Source organism: Paroedura picta, chromosome 9 (assembly GCF_049243985.1).
Source record: "Paroedura picta isolate Pp20150507F chromosome 9, Ppicta_v3.0, whole genome shotgun sequence".
Classification (NCBI taxonomy): Eukaryota; Metazoa; Chordata; class Lepidosauria; order Squamata; family Gekkonidae; genus Paroedura; species Paroedura picta.
The window spans coordinates 29,250,585-29,271,779 of NC_135377.1; the positions used below are offsets into that span (position 1 = coordinate 29,250,585).

Here is a 21,195-nt window from a genome sequence, read left to right on the forward strand (position 1 = left end):
CAGTTAAAAATACATGGGAAGTCCCAGGGAGGAAACCTGAGGTTGACCATATATATTTACTGGCCGGCTCTTGCCTCGTTCAGTGAAGAAAACGGTGATATGGAAGGCTGGTTTCTGCATCATAGGAGACCCCTAATTTACAACTCTAATGTGGCAAGGAGATCAGAGCTGCTTCAAAAATATTTAGGATTTAACGCTCTGTATGGGTTTCAGATGACTTTTGTGTCTTCGAAGGTTAAAGGGAAAAAGGTATGAGCAAAGATAAAGCTCAATAGCATTAAAGGTCAAGTTTGCGATTGAAATTAGCTTCTCATTTCAAGGTTGCTGGACAAAATAGAGAGTAAGACAGATGCAGCTCCCAAGCCAGACAGAGAAAAGTTTCCCTCCCCCCCCCACAGAAAAGGAATACAGAAATGGTCTACTTGAAATCAATTGTTATTCATAGGAAAGGCCAGGTCACAGTCTGATTATATTATCTGGATTAACACCCTCAGTGCAGGCTGAAAAGGCTGAGAGACTGTCCTATTTGAGGATGGATGTCAGCCTCATATTTGTTTATCTTAACATGGCTTTGGGGGAACACACCAACTAGATTCCCCTATTTTAATGCTGTTTAGAGAAGGAAGGAAGATTTGTGAATATTCATACATATCTACATTTGTATCCGTCTGTATGTCTTCATTACACATTGTAAGCAGCCCAATATTAAGAATGTAAAAACCCTGTTAATTTATAAGGGATAATCTACTCCTATTCTCTGTTTTGATGGATGTATTATAAGCAAAGGGTTATTCTTCAGCAGGTATAATAGAATGTTATGAAGGCAAGAGAGAACAGCTTGATACCATCTTTCTCTAAATCTCCCTGAAATGGCTACTCTGTGCTAGCATAATGTTGCACTGGTGCTAGGACAGTTCTAGTGTTCAGGAGCTAATAAAGTGCCTGTCCAAGGTCATGGAACCAACAATTAAACAACATTCTTGAAGGTTAATGAAATGGCAAAGCAGAAAGCTGCCTGGTGGTAGCAGTAAACTTACTGCTCTTTATCACAAGTATATTAATTTTCTTACTTTACTTATAGTCTGCCTTTCTCACCGAGACGTGGGGCGGATTACAAAATAAAAAATCAGTGCAAGAAAAACAGTGTAAGTCATGCAATAAACAATTCAATAAAGTTGGATCATACAACTCGAAAACAGTGCAAATAAACAAGATAGATATCATTCTAAAAAGGCATGCAAAAACTGGGTTACAAAAAGAACACAATGCAGTAAAACAAGATTACTCACACAATAAACAGTGCAATAAACTGAAGCCCTACTCCCTTTATAAAGAATCCTTCCAAACAGTTCTGTTTTATGCATTTTGTGGAATAATAGAAATGTAGGAGCCTTCCTGACCTCCTTAGGCAGGCCATCCCACCAGGTGGGAGCCATAATAGAAAATGCACCAGGTTGTTATTTCCAGTTGATGTTTAAATTCCCAGGGCAGCTTTAAACAAATTACTAATTTTTTTAAGTCTTATCTGCCTTTGCAGTGCTTAATGGCAAATAGCAATGAAACACAGGAAAAGTGCAATACAACTGCATAATAATTGTACCAAAAGCCAGAAGGTGAGCTTGATCCTTTGTACAGTACAACACAAAACATCTTTACAACAATACTTGATCTAGGAATGACTCAAAAAGATATATCCCTGCCAACATCTTCAAAGCTGCCATGTCCTCAAAGAGCTTCACAATTTCAAGTTGATTTCCCTAGTGTACTTTGTAATGTTCTTGCAACAATGTTTGTTCTGGGAACACAATGCCCATTCCAAGCGTTAGGTCTGCAAGTCCAGTTTTTGTAGTGTCTATCAATACTTAGCTACACTCTTCCCTAGGAAAAAAAATGACAACCTATTCAGCAGAAATCTAGTTAAAGTATAAGTTCAGGGGTGGGTGCATATAATAAAGATATCCAATCAAGGGGTAAGGAGTTCCACCTACTGGAGAGAACACTGTGTCATCACATGGACTCATATCCCAGAAGAAAAAAAGGACATATGATATTTATAAATGGAGGGAAGGACCATAGTTTAGTGGCAGAAAGACAACTATATGTGTGTCTTTAGGAGTGTCAGGCTGGTCCATTTTGCTTCTTCTCACTTGGAAGTGTGGGAAATCAAATGGGCAAGTTAAAACAGCTGATAGGTGAACCCAAACTGGACACAGGTCCAGAAAATGTTTGAGGGTGCTGACATAACAGTTTTAAGTGCTGACACAACAGCAACAGTTCTCACTAGGTAGACAGAGACAGAGCCACAGGCTGCTCTGAGCCCTCTGATTGGTCAGCAACAGCTGAGTGGGAGTTGCTATTCTGGCTGTTTTTCTGGAGGGAAGACATTCTGAATTTTTCGTCTGATTCTTAGCTAATCATCTAACGAAAAACTCTAGTAAGAGAATGGAGTTTACTAGTGATGGCTAATCCACACAGTGTCTGGACAACCAGGGCAGTTATTTGACAATAAGAGTTTGGGCAGTGATCCCCAGACAACGTCCCTGGTAAAGCGGGTGCTTTTTTCTTCCATGCGACAACTGCAGCAAGGATGGTGATCGCAAGAAGATGGAGACAAGAAGATATGCCAAAAATAACACACTGGATTGAAAAGCTGGGAGAACTGACCCAAATGGCAAAGTTCACCAGTCTAGTTAATGGTAGACCAGCAGAAGAATCTGAAGAGCATTGGGGGTACTTCTCACAATATCTAGTTAGATAGATAGATATGTATTAATAAGTATTAGTTAGTAGGGTAAACTGACTTGTCATGGAATTATAATCTTCTCTTCTTTTTTCTATTTCCTTTCTTAAAATTAATAAAGACTGGAGCTATCCAGCATGAGAGAGAGAGAGAGAGAGAGAGAGAGAGAATTTGGGCAGTGAGATGCTAATTCCCAAATCAGGCCAAATTGGAAGGAGAATCCTCCTAAGGAAGAGATGGAAGATTCATGCCTTTTCCCAGTAAGGGAAAACCAGGAGTGTATATTTTCTCAGAATTGTGTGTGAGACAAAGTGCTTCAGTTACCTCACTAGGCAGTGGGATGCTGGTCCATCTGATAAGGGGCAAAGTTGTGGTACAAGCTAAGAGTGCCCACTTTCTAAAACTAGGGGAATTCTGGGGAATTCAAAATAAAAGACAAGGGTAAAAGAAAAATAAATATTTTTTGGAATAAACACAGTAACAAATTTTCAGTTTAAAATAATTCTTAACATCTGAAATAAAAGTTTTTTTTTAAGCCTGTAAGTAAGAACTACAACCTGTAAAATAAGTTTGGATAGAGAAACTTGATCCCCCATTCCAACTCGCTCCCTTTTTGTAAAATAAAATCTTTAATTTGTTTGCTGGTAAAAACTCCTCAATGCCATTCTGACAAAGAGATTAATAAAAAAAGACTCTACACCTTCCTCAAAAGTTCTAGAGCTGAGTAAAGTCAAAAAGATCTAATAGCGACAGGGTGAGACAGTGAGCATCATTTTTATAACAAAGAAAACCACACTCCAGGCTAGCCTAGTCTCTGAGGGAATGTTTCATTTTAGACAGAAAATTTACCTCACTGTGAGGTAATGTGTAGAGGTGAGCATCACAGAGGGTTATGAACTAGGCCAACTTTTTGCAATTTTGGTTTGTAACTGCTTCATGCTCAACCCTAGCTGGCATAACTAATCACTTTATGTGGAAAACTCTGATTTGCCCTGTCTAACAAGATGGGGTGCCCTGCCCACTTTAAATGGGAAACTGATTTCCATTGGCCTGGTGGGACTGGGTCTCTCTGGCCACTGAGCTGTTCTGACATAACTTTGGGGAGCTCCTGTTGAAACTCTGTGTATGTTTGTCTTTCTGTCTTTCAGAACCTGCTTTTGAAGATTAGGGAGGGGTGATGCTTTCCTTGCTGGCTGGGGGAGCATCTGCCCATGTGAAGTTTCCCTGTGAGTTTGGTATTGCAGACTTGTTTCTAAGCCGTATCGCAGGCTCCTGTAGCTGCAGCTCACTTTTCCAGAGATAGTACTTTTTGGGGGGAGAGGGTGTCCATTATTCCAGAAATTCTGCAGCTGACCTGTTATGTTTAAATGTATGTGAGCCATTTCATCTGTTGGTTTCACTTCCCCCCATTTCAAAGTCTGAGGAAGCAAAATGATCCATAGAAATAGCTGCCAGCTATTTTAACCTAATAGCTGATGGCTGCATCCACCCCACTGTTAGAATGCAGTGGCTGCAAGCCATTTCAGCCTAACAGCTCATAGGTGCGCTGCTGGGTTTAAATGTCTGGCAGCCATTTCGGTCTAACAGCAGATGGAAACATCTCCATTTGAAAGGATTAGGTGACTGAGTTTGATGGATTGTGAATCTGATTCAGGTTCAGGTGTTCATATGTGTTCATATGGTGTCATGACCAAGAAGGCCCTCTGCTGGGCTGCCACCTAACTAAGATGGTGGGCACACTCAAACTATGGCCTCTGAAGATTGGGCAGGTTCAGAGGCCGGTAGGTAGTCCTACAGGTGGATTGGTCTCAAACCATATAGTACTTTGAACCAACAGCTTGAATTGTGCCCGGAAACAATTTGGAGCCAGTGTAGAAGGGTCAAGCTTGCCTTGGAGTGATATTTGTTTATTTATTAAACACGTGCTCTCAGCCAGTTGTCTTGCCGTGGTGTACAACAATAAAATAAATAATTAAAATGTTTGTAAAACACTACAACAGTGGCGCCTATGGCCCACTCCAACATCCTGCAGCATTAAGTACCAACTGGAGTTTCAGAATCTAGCCAACCCTCAGTCAGTCACACAGTTGAGTTCTAACTCATGAATCTTGCATGGTGTATGTGCCATGATGACAAAGCATGCAATTAGCTTTGTATAAGACTTTTAAAAGATACATTTGAATGTACATGTGAAAACAGGAGGCAAACTGTGATACTGAGTTCAAGTCACTTTAATGACTTATCCTAATTCTGCAGAATAAATGCCCTCTCTAGAAACTGAGAAGATTCAGTTTGTAGACTGTAAGAGTGCAAGAAGAGATCCAAGATGCGACATAGGGGCTGTAAAAGTAATTTATGCACCAAGACTGGTTACACAAATGGCTACTGTGCAAACAGGCACAAAGATGTTCCGTGCAGCGATTGAACTAATCACTGAACAATATTGAAGCAAACTGGTAAGGCTGCTCAACTTGCACATAAAGAAAGAGGTCAATCAAAATAAGTTAGGCAGTCATACTTGTCCAAAATTTTCTCTAACTTTTATGTAATCCTTCAACACATATTCATTGCACATCAAGGGCTGGGGAAACTTGGACCACAATTCAAAAGGACACAGCATTTTTCAAGCACATACCTAAATTTTTAAGAGGTTCCTTTTTAACTTTTAGTGTTCCAGATGGTAGGCAGCTAAGTATCTTAAAGTTTATTTGTTCACCTATCACATACAATAAACATCTCAAAGTCTAAGTCTGACCTTACCTTTACTTGACCTCCAACATTCTTGGATATTAAATATATGTCTGTCCCAAGCATCTCTTCCAGAAAATTCCTGTCTCTAAATATTCTTTCTTTAATATAAGTAGTAATGCGCACACACACAAATATCTTACTGTGCAGTTCTATGCAGGGTTATTCTAGTTGAAACCCATAGGTTTAAGAGCAGTAATTTTCCACAGGACTGCATCACAAATGTATGTATGTAGATTTATATTTAACTAATTCAGCCATATATATAATGAAAACATAGCTATCAAATAGCTTCAATAAAAATTGAGTTAGTATTTTGTTGTTAAAACCAATATCTACACAGAATGTCCTAATTTCTGAGTTTTATGGCTACAAGAGAAAGGGTTTTTTATTTCATGTTCCAGCCATTGTTTTTTTTTTTTTAATGAAATTTCACTTACTTCCCCTTTCTCACTAAAGACTCCATACAGTCTTTTGTCTGTACAGGTCAAGTGGTTCCCTGTATACTCATTTTGGTGGTCAAACAGGTTCCCCACTTCCCCTGAAAAGCTGAAATTCTAGACCACTTTGACCAGCTTTTGAAAGATAGATTATTGATTCTATTCTGGTACTACAGTAGAATCAAAGAGTTGGAAGGGACCTCCAGGGTCATTTAGTCCAACCGCCTAAGAATGCAGGAAATTCACAACTACCTACATGCCACAGTGACCCCAATTTCATGTCCAGATGATGTCCCCCCCCCCCAGCCAGAATCCCTAGCTATTCTGGCCTGGAGGAAATTTGCCTCCTGACCCCAAAGTAGTGATCGGCATTTCCCTGGATAAGCAAGAAAGGTGCACAAAAGCCAAGCACTGACACAATCCCTTCTTCAAACCCATTTACAATCTGTGTCAGTTCATAGAATCAGCATTTCTGTCAGATGGCTATTCAGCCTCCAAATTAGGGAAACATGTCAATCAGGGGAATCAGGGGAACGTGTCATTACAGACTGGTATCCCCATACCTATGTGAGCCTGTGGCCAGTATTATACTATTAATATATATAAGGACTTGTCACTGATGAAAGAACTGAAAATGGAGATTACCTGGATTCTGTTTTGACAGAAGTCCTAAAGAATAAAGAAACAAGGAAAACTACAAAAATAGGACATTTTTTCTTTCTTTTACGAATATATTTATCATATTGCCAGTGGATAGGTCTGTTTCTCCCTGTTTGGTTTAATTATTAGACCGTCCTTCTTATACACCTTACATAATCGGTCAAGGAATCACCATCTAAAAGCTTAGGTCAGATTTCAACACAAAAAGGGCTGATTACCTGCCATGTTCTTAAAGAGATGGCAAAATTCCTTGCTATGATAAACCATTTGCTGAAGATCTCAGCCAGCACTGTCTGCAATTAAAATCTCATTCACTGATGGGAGTACATACTCAAAACTACATGTGAATAACACAAAATGCGGAGCACTCTTCTGGGCTAAAGGGCGGCATTTCTTCCTGAACTGAACACGTTCTCCTCACACTGACTATAAAGAACAAATGTATCCAGATACTTAGAGCCATGTGTCTGTAATATAGTTACTTTGACCAGACAGAAAAACAATTCAAAGCTTCAATTAGATATCAAAATAGTATCTCTCATCCTGGGATTGCAATTTTGGACAATAGGTTCCCCCCCTCCCTCCCATAGCTCTTGCATAAATCATTAGTGTGCAAGGTTCATCAACAGACTACCATTGTTAAATAATTGGACATACTTTCAGTGAGTCAATGACATTACCCTACCTCAGATTTCAGAACTCCTGGTTTAGACTGCATTTATGAAACTTATCTGAGTGGCTGTGAGTTCAGGTGATAACAAATTGTATTCTCTTTCCTGTATTCTTCTTAAAATGGGAACATTTATCAATGAAACTTATGATAAATCATGCATCTTGGCAACACTGAGTTGCACGACATAAGCTCTTCAGACCATTTTATTCTTCAAATACAGACTGGTATTTCACTCTATGAGAAAGGCTTAGTCATACATGCCCATGCCAATGTATGTAAGAAGAACTGGTGAATCAATACATTAAAACTTATCTCATTAATCCACTAAGCTGCTCTCTGTTTGGGAGGACCTTTAATATTGCCTTGTTAAACTCCCCCAATTTACTGTCTAATCAGAAACATCTTTTGCAGAAATATTCTCTGCAAATTTACTGTATGGAACTTCAGTCAATGCTAACTTTGCAGGATAAAAAAGAAAGGTATATTAGTCAGCATCTTGACATTTTGTTCTCCTATGTAAAAGGCTATTTGTCTTTTAAAAGAAAAAAATATATAGTGGCTATATCTTGATTTTGCTTCCACCAAAGAAACTGCATGCATTAATTTAAATGATAAAATCCAAAGACCGCATTCAGTTCTCCCTGAGCTCCTTGGACAAAGTGTGGGAGACAATATGAGACATATAAGAGTGAACTTTTCTGCTCCCATTTTTTAAAAAAATGTTCTCTCTGTTTCTCAGGACAACACATGTCTTTTCAGTCATATGTGTCCAGTCATTCCCCATATAACAAATTGTTCTTATCTTTCTCTTGTATTCTGAATTCTTCTGCAGTTCTGTCACTGAAGTTGGAAGGAACACCTTTTCCTCTTGTAGCTGCTACTCACAAAAATTTCTTGTAATATTCTTATTCAACAGAGCTAGCATCTTTTCTGTATTGTTCTGTAACAGGTATGGCAAGCTGGGGGCCCATGAGAAACCCCAGCAGAATGGGGGAGGGGAATTTAGAAATCCCATTTCTTTAACATTTGTTAGTTGGTTGCCAACAACATCCTGTCACTTCTGAAACATTTTAGTCTGCACACATTTATTTTTAGAAGATTTGTTCTTTATGTTTTGATGAATTTGTAAGGCCATTTCCCCCTGCATTTATAGGAACTTTGTCCCCATTTTCACTTATATTTATTGTTTATTTTCTTCATTTATACCCTGACTGTCTCTACAATGAGGACCTAAAGCAGCTTACATCATTCTTCTCTGTTCTATTTTTGGTTGTGTTTGACTGACCCAAAGTTCCCCAATGAGCTTCCACAGCTGCATGGAGATTGAAATCTGCATGCCCCAGATCCTAACATTAAACTCCAGTCACTACATGATAAAGGATATTATCATTTTGGAAGGTTTTAAACCTTCAAATTTTCAAATTTCAGAATTTTTGACAAGCCTGTAGCTTTTCTCAGGTTCCTAGAAGGATTGGTCTGTCATTGACCCCGGTGTCTTTAGATGGGGCTACAGATGAGGCTAGATAGGGTTACATATTGAGAAGTAAATATATTGATATAAAATATGAAGTATTCACTTATTTCAGTAACTCAGCTTTTATGCTGTTAAAGATGCATACTATAGCAGCAATCTCAATTTGATGATTATTTTTTGAAAGTTTGCAAGCACATTGAAATTATGGAATAATCCACTTTTAATTTATTTCCTGCTTTTTGTAATAAGATACTCAAACAATATGATGCATTTCCTATTATGATAGAAAGCCACTGATTGACATCATCTCAATACCCTTGTTTTCTGTGAACGTGCCTTTTTCTAGTTCAAAAAGTGGAACTGCTTAGCTGTCCCTCTTTGAATTCTTATAGCCCTAGTGAAGCACTGTTAATATTTATTTTCCTTCTCTCCTTGTTGGATACCTGTTGCTATTTCTTAATCCCTTTACAACAAATCTTTCCTTCATGATAAGATTCTATGCAACTGTTGCATCCTGAGGATGGACTAGCCTGGGTGTTGGATCATGGAGAAGACCCATAGCTCAAAGGTAGAACATCTCCTTTGCATGCAGAAAGTACCAGGTTCAACTCCTTTCACCTCCAGTTAGGAGGAACAGGAAATGGGTGATGTCAAAGGCTCCTACCTAAGACTCTGGAGAGCTGCTTCTCATCAACTGAACAATAATGACCTGGATCTTATCTGCACTGGGCTTTTAATACTCTAGCAGCCCAGACTTTAAAAAGCAAATTGCATCTTTTCTGATTTCCATTTTGTTTGCTTTAAATTTTCTATCTGCAATGTCCGTGATTGACTCTGTGGTGGCTTCACCTTTTCTCCAGGCTATCTGGGAGCAAATATGATGCACTAAATCTGAGAAACACACTCTGAAAATCTAGTATTGCAAGTGTAGATGTCTGCAGTTTTATTCTGTTTATCTTCCACCTTCTTCTCTGCTCCTCCATCGCTGACGTAGCATGGTAGTATGTCGCTGATTGGTCAGGACATCAATTCAAAGACTGCAGGAGACTTACCCCTCCCCCTCCCCCCTCCTCCCTCTTGCTCTGGCTTGACAGCGGCGGGAAAAAGTAAGTGCAAACAGTACCCTGGTTAAACCAATTGTCCTGATTCAGGATAAGGCAGCTTTGTGTGCAGATCATGTATCATTCTGGGGTCTGTGCTCAGGGATACTTCAGCACAGGGTGCATGCAGTTGGGAAGCCCTTCCCTAGGCATTGTTGACTGCTATGTAGCTTTGTTATGGCTTGGAATTGATATTGTGTTTTGGGTTGTGAGACATTTCTGGGACTCATTCCAGTTGCTGGAAGAATAGAACAGTCCCTCAGAATGCCAGCAATGGCCTGGCCTGGCCTACATCTTTGAACAGGATTGAATTTATTTTATGTCCAATTCTTTCTTTGACTTGTTCTTTTAAAAATATAGCTCTAAAAAGGTGTGCTTTACACCTCAAACTGGAATATTATGTTTAGAAAAACCCAAATACTAACACCAAAGAAGAAACTGAACAAGAGCTTGCATCTTCTCATGCAATGGAAGCACAGGAACATCACACACCTTTTCTGTGTGAACTCTCCTGCAAATGCTTACACAAGTATTTGCAGAATAGCACTAGCAGCATTTTCCTTCCATTCATTGTTGGAGAGACATTCAGCAGTCAGGTAATTTTAAACCAGTGACCATTTACTTAAGGAGCAGATCATGACCAGCAAAAAAATCACACATAATTTAAATGGCAGTCAGAGAGGTAGCAGTGTGTTTAAATTATACTACAGCTTCTAGCTGAGCAACAACAACAACAACTTCATGGTTTTAAAAAACGTACTTGTTAGCTTCAGGAAAACTTCTTACTACATTAAAAAGACATTTTGTACTCACGTTAGCAGGCAGGGGCAAAGAGATCATTATGGCCAGTGGGGAAGGTCCTGGTGGACCAGTGGTCTGGGAACAGCCCTATACTGGAGCTACCTCCCCCGAGGAGACCCTGCTTGAAAAGAGACTGGCTTGGCTACACCTAGAGTCACCATCAGGATTTGGAATTGGTGGCTGGGGATGGCAGAGTTTGGGAAGGGGAAGGCCCTCAGAACCGCCCTGAGCCTCCGGGGAGGGCGGTATATAAGTATGATAAATAAATAAAGAAGTATGTACTGTTATAGAAGCCACCCTACAAAGCAGTCATTTTCTCCAGGAAAACTGATCTCTATAGTCTGAAGATCCATTATAGTTCCAGGAAATCTCCAGATCACACCTGGAGGTTGGCAACCTGTGGCAATCCCAGGCAAACCAAAGGCCTACATCAGCTTGATGCTGTAGTTAAGATTGCAGACTTCTAATCTGGCAAGCCAGATTTGGTTCCCTGCTCCTCCTCCACATGCAGCCAGCTGGGTGACTTTGGGCTTGCCACAGCACTGATAAATCTGTTCTGACTGAGCAGTAATATCAGGGGTCTCTCAGCCTCACCTACCTCACAGGGTGCCTTTTGTGACGAGAGGAAAGGGAAGATGTTTGTCTGTTGTTTTGAGAGTCCTGGTACAGAAAAGTAGCATATAAGAACCAATTCTGCTTCTTCTTCCTACTTAGGCCAACCTACTTGAGATGAGAGACTGTTTGCCCGCCCTCGCTTTAGATCAGAGATGCCTGGCCTAGAGCTACCCTATACAATATGAGATGTTCCTTCCCTTGCCTCCTACAGTGCTTCTCTATGTGAGACAAGATTCCTGGGTGAGTTTCCTAGACATGTAGCAGTGATGATACATCTCTGTATCATCTCAGATTGCAGGTTAACAATTAAATTTTCAAAATTCCCGTCATTCTCTGTAAGGGAAAACTAACCCAGAATGAAGGGGTAGTGTCAGAACCTTTCACCCCAACGTATGTCTTTTTATTCACAGGAACTTTTTAGATGTAGGAGTTTTGAAAAAATGACCCTGCACCTGCACTGTGGAGTCTAATCTGCTGCTACGGAATTCTGTTGCCTCATTCTGTAGCCTGTGTAGCCTAGGTCTTATATTTTTATTACAAATGGACCATTTTTGTGGTCTTCTCTACAGCTGTTTTAACACAGTGTAAGGAGGACCATATAAAATAATAACAGCTTTCACAGAGTATTAGGGGTATGCTTTTATTTCATGCCTTTGTCCTTCAGGTTGGCTGTGTTTTGACAGTTCTCTGTCCATCTCTTCAGCCATGTTGTGAATGACCACTCTAAGCACACTTCCCCTATGCACCTTATTTAAATAACTGGAGATAGCTCTTAGGCACATAATAGCATATGCCATTTCAAGTCAGTGAAGTTTCCCATGTTACCCTGACTATATTTAAACCCCTAGTAAGCCAAATTTAGTACCAGACATATTTGTTCGACTTCCTGCTGAAATTCACAAACAGTGGGACTGGGATTAAATACTGACATCAATAATGTCTTTTGACCCTCAGGAACAGCATTTGGTTGGGGAGGGAGATGCAAAAAATGATGGGGGGGGCAGGACAGATCCGTTCCACAAATGGAGTTTCACTCATCCCTCTTAAATCCCAACCCTGTACGATCTCACCAAATCCAATGATGTAAGCCTTAAGGCATGGGTATGGTATACCACAAATCCACTGAGACTGCATAGCTCTCTTAAGAACAGCAACAACATTAGTTCATAGTCTAGGATAATTCTCTTCCATTTGCCTTCTGCCTTTCACCTATCAGTCTCTGAGAGTTCAGTATTTTTTCCTAGTTGTTGCTTTACCAATGCTTTGCCAGAACATCCCTATTGCATATATACAGTAGATTTTCAATCTGGTTATAAAGACATGTAAAAGTGACCCTGCTAGCAACTCCGCTGCTCATGCTGAGATTTAAACACTGGAATTGGTTTCCCAGTGGATTTTCACTTTCACAAGTACTTATTGCAGCTTTAGGTGTCCCTAGGGCAGACTGAACTGGCCACTGAATATCTTTTTTAAGGGGAGTGAACAATGGCTTAGTTCCACCTCTGCTGAAAGTCAAGATTCATGTTTTTCCTCTCAACATTTAGTGTTCCTGGAGGCACTCAGTACTGTCGCATTAGTGAATGAGACTGTTTTTATCCATCCCAAGGCTAGGTACGATATAGGTGAGTGCAGTCCAAGCTTCCCCATGGTGCTTTGTCAATGCTTGTTAACCCTAAACTGAATGGGTGACTATTCTGGAGTATGATTATAATTGTAATTTCAGACCTATTAAAAAAAGCAGGTCCTTTTAACTGGCAAGGGGCTATGGTTACAGAAAAGCATTGCACAGCACCCCCCCCCCATAAAGGAAGATCCTGGGGGTGAGGGAGTTACAGAATAGCTAGTTGGCTTTTCAAAATAGGTTGATTGTACTTGGAGGTGCCATTTTCAGGCATAAGTTAAACATATTCTTGCCTGAAATTATTCCTGAATTGAAATCCACTCATGTAAGGATAGCTTGTTTATTGATTCCCTCCCCCCCCCAGCTGTGGGATTTTTAGTTTGAGAATGGGTTGATGCTACATGAGAAACTTGACTTTATCAAAGTTCTGTTGGCTTCTCTTCAGAGGAGTATCTAATTTTGTTACCAGTATTACTTTAGGTGTAATTCTATTTTTTTCTTGACCTGAGACCCTGCATGGTTACAGGCCAGTTTTGCATTTCACACTTAGCCAGACATAGGTGGCATGCCAGCTCATGTGTTTAAATTGCTATGTCAGGATATAATATCCACATTACTATCTACCATTCTCATCCAGAAATAATAAATTATAATAGTTAATGTATTAAGAAGCACCGCGTCAGTATCTACCACTAAGATATTAGCAGTGACAGTAAAACAGTCTAGGATACATTTGTTTTTCTCTCATTGGTAGCCAAATTACTACTTGCTAGAGCCTCATATAGGGAACAATATTTCCAGGCATAGCAAAACAAGAAAGCTGATTTTCAAAAGTTCCATTTCTCAGGAGCTTCTGAAGATGCCTTGGCTTGTTCAGTTCTTCAGGGGTTGCTCATGCTAGTGTACTATATGGTGAGTAATTTGGTTATCGGAACGTAGTTGTTTATTCAAAAATGCAGCCAGGGTGTAAACTGCACGGAGCTTTTATTCCAATCCCAGGTTGATTCAGTCCCTGCCGTCTATACAGAATGCGATTTCCGTTTGGATTTTGGGCGATTTAAATTTTCCTTCTGCAGCAAGAAGGATTCAGCCGGAGTGACCCCACCTTTATTGTGCGATATCTTAGAGTGCTTTTAACCCTCAATATTTTTCAAATCCGGATTGGGAAAGCAAGCTCCATGGTAGAGAACCTCTGATAGACCACACCTGATCATGTGACAAGCTTGCCTTAAAGGAGAAACCCCTAATTTCTCTTAACTTCTGTCGGTCCTGGATTTTTTCTCCCTTCTCTGCCTTTTTCGATCCTTACCCCCCCCTCCAAGAAAAGAAAGAGGCTCCCTGCTTGGCTCCTCTCCTCCCCCCCTTCAAGAAAAGAAAGAAAGAGGCTTGGCTCCCCCCCTTCTGAACTACCCTAACCACGTGCAGAACACTTTCCTGTTTCAATGGGGGGGGAGAGGAAGACCTGAGTTCAAAGTGATCTGGATTCAACAGGATTGACAATGGAATAAACAAAGTAAGTGCAGACTCTGCCCAGGTATATTTCCTTGGAAGTTAAAGGGAGCTCCATAAATACATATTCAGATTCAGCTTCACAGGAGCAAAAGAGTTTGGACCTAGACATGAACAAGATGAGGTTCTTTTTGATTGTGGGTCCAAGGAGTATACCATAATGGAACTGGCTGTCCTAGCTCTTAACTTTTAAATTTCTTTATTGATGACCCTGGCTTGCTTTGTTTTAAATAATGTCGGTTTAATCAAATGAACACCAGTGTCCATATAGTCACGTTTAAATCACCAAGACCTTGGGTAATTTCTTATATGAATGAATGCCGTATGCCATTGATGATAGGTGGATTTGGTCCTTTCAAGAGGGTCATGCCAGCAAGCTCCACATTCTATCTTCTTCATAAAATCACAGGACTGAAAAAAATCCCTCCATTCACTGACACCCTTCAAATTGACCTATTTCATTCAGGTCACAGAGCATTGCAGAAGCAATGTGTGTAGAGAAAATAACTCCAGATGACTCAAAACAGAGAGACAAGCCACATACTGCCTGCACCTATCTTCAGGTATAATGTGAGTCCATAGTCATAAAGGGGGCTTCAATTTATTTCTATCAAATGGAATACCGCACACACAGAGAAATTCTTCATAGCACATATCAACTGTTTTTATGTTCACAAAGACTAGTTTAATGTTGAACCTTCATGATATAATAGCATTTAACTTTAAGCTCAGAGAAAAAAAATAGATGAATTGTTTTCCTGGTTCTCAGTACCTTTCGTTTCCTGCTTTCTTTTGCTATGGAAGTGCCTGCACACGTGGAGCTCTATGCATCTTTCAGGTAATACCATCTCACTAAACTTATTCCAATGGAGTCTGCTGTAATGATCACTATGACTGAATGTACTTTCCCTGCCCAATGCTGTCTTGTTGTTTGTCTATGACCCCTTTAAAAAAATCAATGCTATATTTTTATATAAACCACAAAAATCTGCATATCTACAGAGTCCTATATTTCATTAAATATTCAAATGGCTCTGCAATATTTAAACAAAATCCATAGGTTAATTTCATTATTGCCACAGGCAGAATATTATATTACTTGAAAAGTGCTCAATAAGATTGATTTGTGTTTTACCTTCTGTAACACGGAGTCTCAACTGACCACTTGCCAGGCTGGGTTGCAAGAGTCTTTGAAAACCACAAACTGTGCAGTCGTCTTTACAATACATTGCCCGGAATTCTCTGACTGTGCTTTGAAATGCTACAAAATATCAGTGACTGCTCCACATCCAATAACTACCCAGACAGAGGTCCTTGACTGAAGATCTTTTGAAGTAGCTATTAGTGCAAATCAAAGGTTTTGTGTGTTCTCATCTCTTTTTCCCCCATTGCCCGTCTCGAATATTCATAAATGATCCATCCATGTTTGCAGCTAGCTTTCTATCCCTCAATAAACCTTGAACTGCTATAATTTAATCCCTTCCGCAGTTTTTTATGAACCTCATCAATGCCATCCATAATTAATGAATTGCATGATGGTTCCTGGATGAACTAAAGTTTTCAGTCCTTGCAGCAGATCGATGCTTCTGACCATGTCTGTTTCATTATTGACAGCATCTACCCACATTTACTCTTATAATTAAGTTATAGTTCAACTCTTAACTTTTCACAAGTGTTTGAAATGGCCGTATGGTGTTCTTAATTTCAGTTGCTGTTTCATCTCTCTCAGTGGGTGCCTATTTTATTGTTAAAGGTCATACTCATTTGTCTGCTCCAACAAAGGCAGTCCTTAAAGTTGGCTGCCGTTTTGACAGACAGTGGGCCCTATAAGTGATGGCCTTAAGGACAGATCTGGCACTGCGAGACAGTCACCACAGCAAGGGAAATAACAGATAACAAATCATGCCACTATTTTTCCTCCTGGCGTGATTGACGACATCACAGCGGGTATAACTTTTCAGTGTCTTCAGATTAAAACCCCCTCAAACAAATGAGTTCTTAAAATACTGTCCAGGGGCGTCAAAGTCAATGGCTGAACCCAAAAGCATTTTTTTTCAAAAACAGGGTTTTATATTAAGAAGAAAGCCCAAGACAAAGTGCATAATTCAGAACTATGGGGTGCAGTTATTTAATTGTCACAGATCTTTGGGTGTTGATAGTGCAACACTGGGACTTCATAGAGAAGCTCCCAAAAGATAAGCAAATCTGTAATAATGGGATTGGCATGATACAACATGTTTAGAGAGAAACTCTTGGTGGCAAATATTAAGCATCACAGTCTTAACCATTAAAGGAAAAATGGTAAATCTGAGTTTTGACAGAAGCAAACTGTGACCACTTTTGGATATTCTAGAATATTACGGGACCATCTGGTTTTTAAAAATACTTTCTGTCATTGCTGGGAAAATGAAGATAAAGAAAGATAAAGTTAAACTTTCCGACTCCCCATTTCGAAATATGTATTTGAATTTAAGGCATGGAATAAATTCTAGCCATTGTCAGTAGCGAGCTATTCTCTTGCCAACATAGAAATGCAGAACATTATTGTAAGCGTATCCAAAAATGATAGCATAAAGGGGAACCTTCAATTTCTGGCCCATTATTGTTAGCAAATGCTTGCTCTGTAAGTATATAATAGTTGTCCTTTTTTCCCCCCAAAAAATAAAATTTTCTCTCTGCCTTGCTTTATCTTTTAAAGCCAGACTTCTGTTTTTTTAAGCAGACACAAAATAGACCTATGTATTAAGCATGATTGGACAAATGAATATTTTGGGTTGAAAGTGTATTCAACACATACATACAAGACACTCAGTATTAGGGATGGGCATGAATGGGTTCACAAGCCATAATTCAGCATACAATTAGCGCAGCTTAGTGCACCGGTGTTTAGGGAAGACACTTTCGCTGAACATTTACTGGATTTTGGCCAGTTTGATTTGGCTGGTTGGACCATTTAAATCTAACAGCTCAGCAGCATGGGTCTGCAGTTGACCTGTTTGGTTTAAATGGCTGTGAGCCATTTCACTCTTAGCTGGAAGAGAAAGGGACCTGAACTGGCAGGTTCTATTTGGGGCATTCATAGTTCTGTTGGGGATTTGATTTAGGGGCCACCTTAAATTGGAATTTTTATGTTCATGCTCATCACTGTAAACCTAGAAACAAAAAATGGCAAATATATATACTTGGTTTTTTCAAAAATGCAAAACAGAATGATGTTTGCTAAACAGTTTGGAGTTTAGAACTTTAGGATGTGGGAATATTCTAGGCAAAGCAGTGGCTACCCTAGGATTTTCTTCCCAGGGCATGGGATTTAATTTAAAAGTAAGGGCCCATTATGCAGTCATATTAAAAAATGAGCAAACATGGTTAAGTGATGGAAATTATTGGCCATTTCAGAAAGGAGGCTTAAAGTCAGAGAGCTGGTAGCCATCTCTCAGGATACACATCACATAGCTGATTTGTAGGGTTGCCAATTCCAGAAAGGGAAATTCCTAGTGATTTGGGGGTGCAGCCTGAGAAAGATGGAATTTTCAGCAGATTCCATAGAATCTACTATTTTCCTCAGAGGATCTCTGTAGTCTCTAGTTTGCTATAATTCTTGGAGGAATTAAATGGACCAGAGCTGGAAGCAAAAAAGAGAACGTGAGGCCAGAATACTGGCAGCATTAGTGCAAAATCAGTGACCAGAGGACTGTGAAGGCCTATCAGTTCAAATCAGGCTCTTATCCCTCTGCTACTTTTAGCTGAGGCCTTGTCATGGTAGGGGCAGTAGATAATAACTCAGCACATGTAGGGATGGTACCATAGTTGAAATAGGAATGCCAGGTATTTCACGAGATCATAAGGCTTCCAGAAATTTTCTTTGATACCTGCCAGTACTTTAGGCACTGTCAGGGGGAGTGACATGGAAATTTAAACTGGAAGTGACATGGGGCACTCCAATATTCCCAAAATGCTAGAGGGTTCATGGTAAAACATACTGACATCACTTACAGGTACACAACAAGTTCCATCAGGGTGTCACTGGTGATGTCATTATATCTTCAGAGAAACCCCCGCCCCCTAGGGAATTCTGTAACCCTAAATTGAGTTGATTCTGTCCAGGGTCAGCTCAGATAAAAAATGATATAATGGGGAACTATATGTCCAAGAATAATATCAATAACACAAGCCTAAATGAACAGCAAACAGCAGTGGCTGACAATATTTTTCTCGCTGTTTATTCATAGAATTGGTTGCCAAGCGGCATGTCATGACAACAGGTCTGTGAGGAAGGGGGAAAGGAGAACACCTGTCTGTGTGTGAATGCCCATGTGCAGAACACTGCTGATAGTGTTATACTATACTGTACTGTGTGAATATGTGAAAAGTAATTAGACAATTAGGCCTCAAGTATTTTCAAAGAACTGGTGAAAAATCAGCTCCCTGTTTCACAATCAACAATGGGCCGTGATGTGAACCTCTCAGGACACTGCATCCTTGTTACATAGACATTTGTGACAGCGATAAGAGGTGTGCTGTACATTGTAGCATGCCAAGTACCCAGTCAGTTAGTGAGCCAACAGATAGACAATACATTTCACCTTTGTATTCCCTGTGTTTCCTGATCACCATTTCCTATTCTTGCTGTCTCTTCAATGACTGTTGCCATTGCTATTTATTTGGTGGTCACTACTATGCTTATATAGGCTCCCTGAGGAGGTGGTGAGCTCCCCCTCACTGGCAGTCTTCAAGCAAAGATTGAGTACACACTTTTCTTGGATGCTTTAGGATGCTTTGGGCTGATCCTGCGTTGAGCAGGGGGTTGGACTAGATGGCCTGTATGGCCCCTTCCAACTCTATGATTCTATGATTCTATTCCAGGCTGGCTTATTCCAGGCTGACAGAAGTCACCCTTGTCTTTCATGAGGAAAAACAACAGGGCATAGAAATGATATCAAGCGATGTGCAGGATCACATCTGCTCAAAGTCCAAATGGAACAGTGCATAGCCAGATATCATTTCTGCCTCTTAGCCCACCACTGAAACTACCAAGGATGCTGGGAAGCCACCTGGTATTGCAACAACTATCATAGCCAGACCAGTAAGTTGCCCCAAATTATGGATGTAGGGATTTGAACAAAAAAAACAGTCAAATTCAGATCTGGAATTGTGGGGCACCAATACTGTATCACCAGATTTCCTGGTATTGCTGTGCTGGTTTAAGTTTATTTTTGTGTTTTGTTTTCTATGCATGAATAGGATATCTTTCCAGGAGTAAGGAGTAGCAGGTCTCAGAGTAAATAGAATCAAATTTGGAGAGAAACAAGACTCTATGTTCTCTAAAGACCACCTCCTCTAGTTTGAAAGGGTTGGACAAAGTGGTCCAGATTTAAGGGCTCCTGAATGTATCCTCGCCCATCCTGATTGCCATTATATCCTATGGGAGAAAATGGCAGTTGCCATTCTTTCTCTGAGGCAGTGCAAATTACCAGCAGAGAAAAACTTCCCTGAGCAAAGATCTCCCCCCTGAGAATAATGTCCTCCCCCAAGGCACCAAATCTGGTCAGAGCAGCATAGGGATTCCAAGCGCCAGGTGGGCCCTGGAGATACCCAGAGTACAGAGATCAGTTCCTCTGGAAGAAAGGAGTGCTTGAGAAGGTAGACTGTGTGGCATTAAACACCAGTGAAGTCACTTTCCACTCCAAACTCCATCCTCTATCTCCAGGAATTTCCCAACCCAGAATTGGCACCCTAGAACATTGTTCCTTGACCAGTCCACAAAGTCTTGAAGAAAACCACTAGAATCTCAGAGAAGTAGGGATTCCAGGTCCCCCCTGGATACCAGTGGGCTACGGAGGGTAGAATTGCTATATCTAGGCTGTGAAACTCTGGGGGGCTTTTTGCACGCCTTCAAAATCGCACAATGGTTGCCAATTGGAAACGCTATTGATTTGCCATAACGCACGACGTCGTAGACAATCTGCCACACACCTGAAACCAATCTGCAAAAAGCGCTTCCTTGTAGCGCTTTCAGGGGAATCCCAAAAAGTGGATTCACCCTCCGGAAAGCGCTACACTCTTGCAACCAATCTGCAACACTAGCGAAAAAGACCTGTGCGTTAACATTGTTGCGGTTTCTTCAAAGTCCCTCCTCCTGAGCCTGTCCTCCAAACTTCCGGCGAAGCGATCGCCATTTTTTTTTTCTCCGAGCGAGCGGGGATAAACGCGCCAGCGAGCCTCTTTCTGTTTAGAGGCTTCCCTGGCTTCAGTCCTTCACCTTTAGTCACTAAGCACAAACCACAGAAAAGCCCGTTTGCTGATGTATTTTCCCATTAATTTTTACACATTCATTCAGCCGAAAATCGGGCCCGTGAGAGGGGGGGGATTTTTTTTTCCACTCAAGGCAGCGTGGCAACGATCATACGATCAAACGACAGCTCAAACACATTATGCAGCTGGATGGGTCTCTCCGTTGCAACGAATCTACACAGATTCGTTACAATGGGTCTGTTTTTTTTTTTAAAAAACCTTTCTTAAAGGGAAAGGGGCTGTTTGGGAGCATGCTAACGGCTGCCCATTGGCTGCTTGACGGCCAGGGGCAGGACGAGCTTGGCAATAGCGCTTCCTTTCTAGCGATTTCTGCCGAGACCGGAAGCTGTGGGAAACGCTACAAAACGCAACTGGATTCCACTACAAAGGCAGGTATGCATAACGACGAATTCCACTATTTTAAATGGCGATTTTTCATTCAGTGACCAATTTGCAACAAAGATCCCGGTGCGTAAAGCCCCTGGAAATTTGAGGATGGAGCCAGGAGAGGACAGGACCCAGT

At 40.6% G+C, this 21,195-nt stretch overlaps 1 protein-coding gene across 2 annotated transcripts in view; it reads left to right on the forward strand.

The window, feature by feature from the left end:
* The window catches only part of LOC143844664 (uncharacterized), a 209,860-nt gene that overhangs the window by 136,888 nt on the left and 51,777 nt on the right, over positions 1 to 21,195 (forward strand). The window lies entirely within an intron of this gene.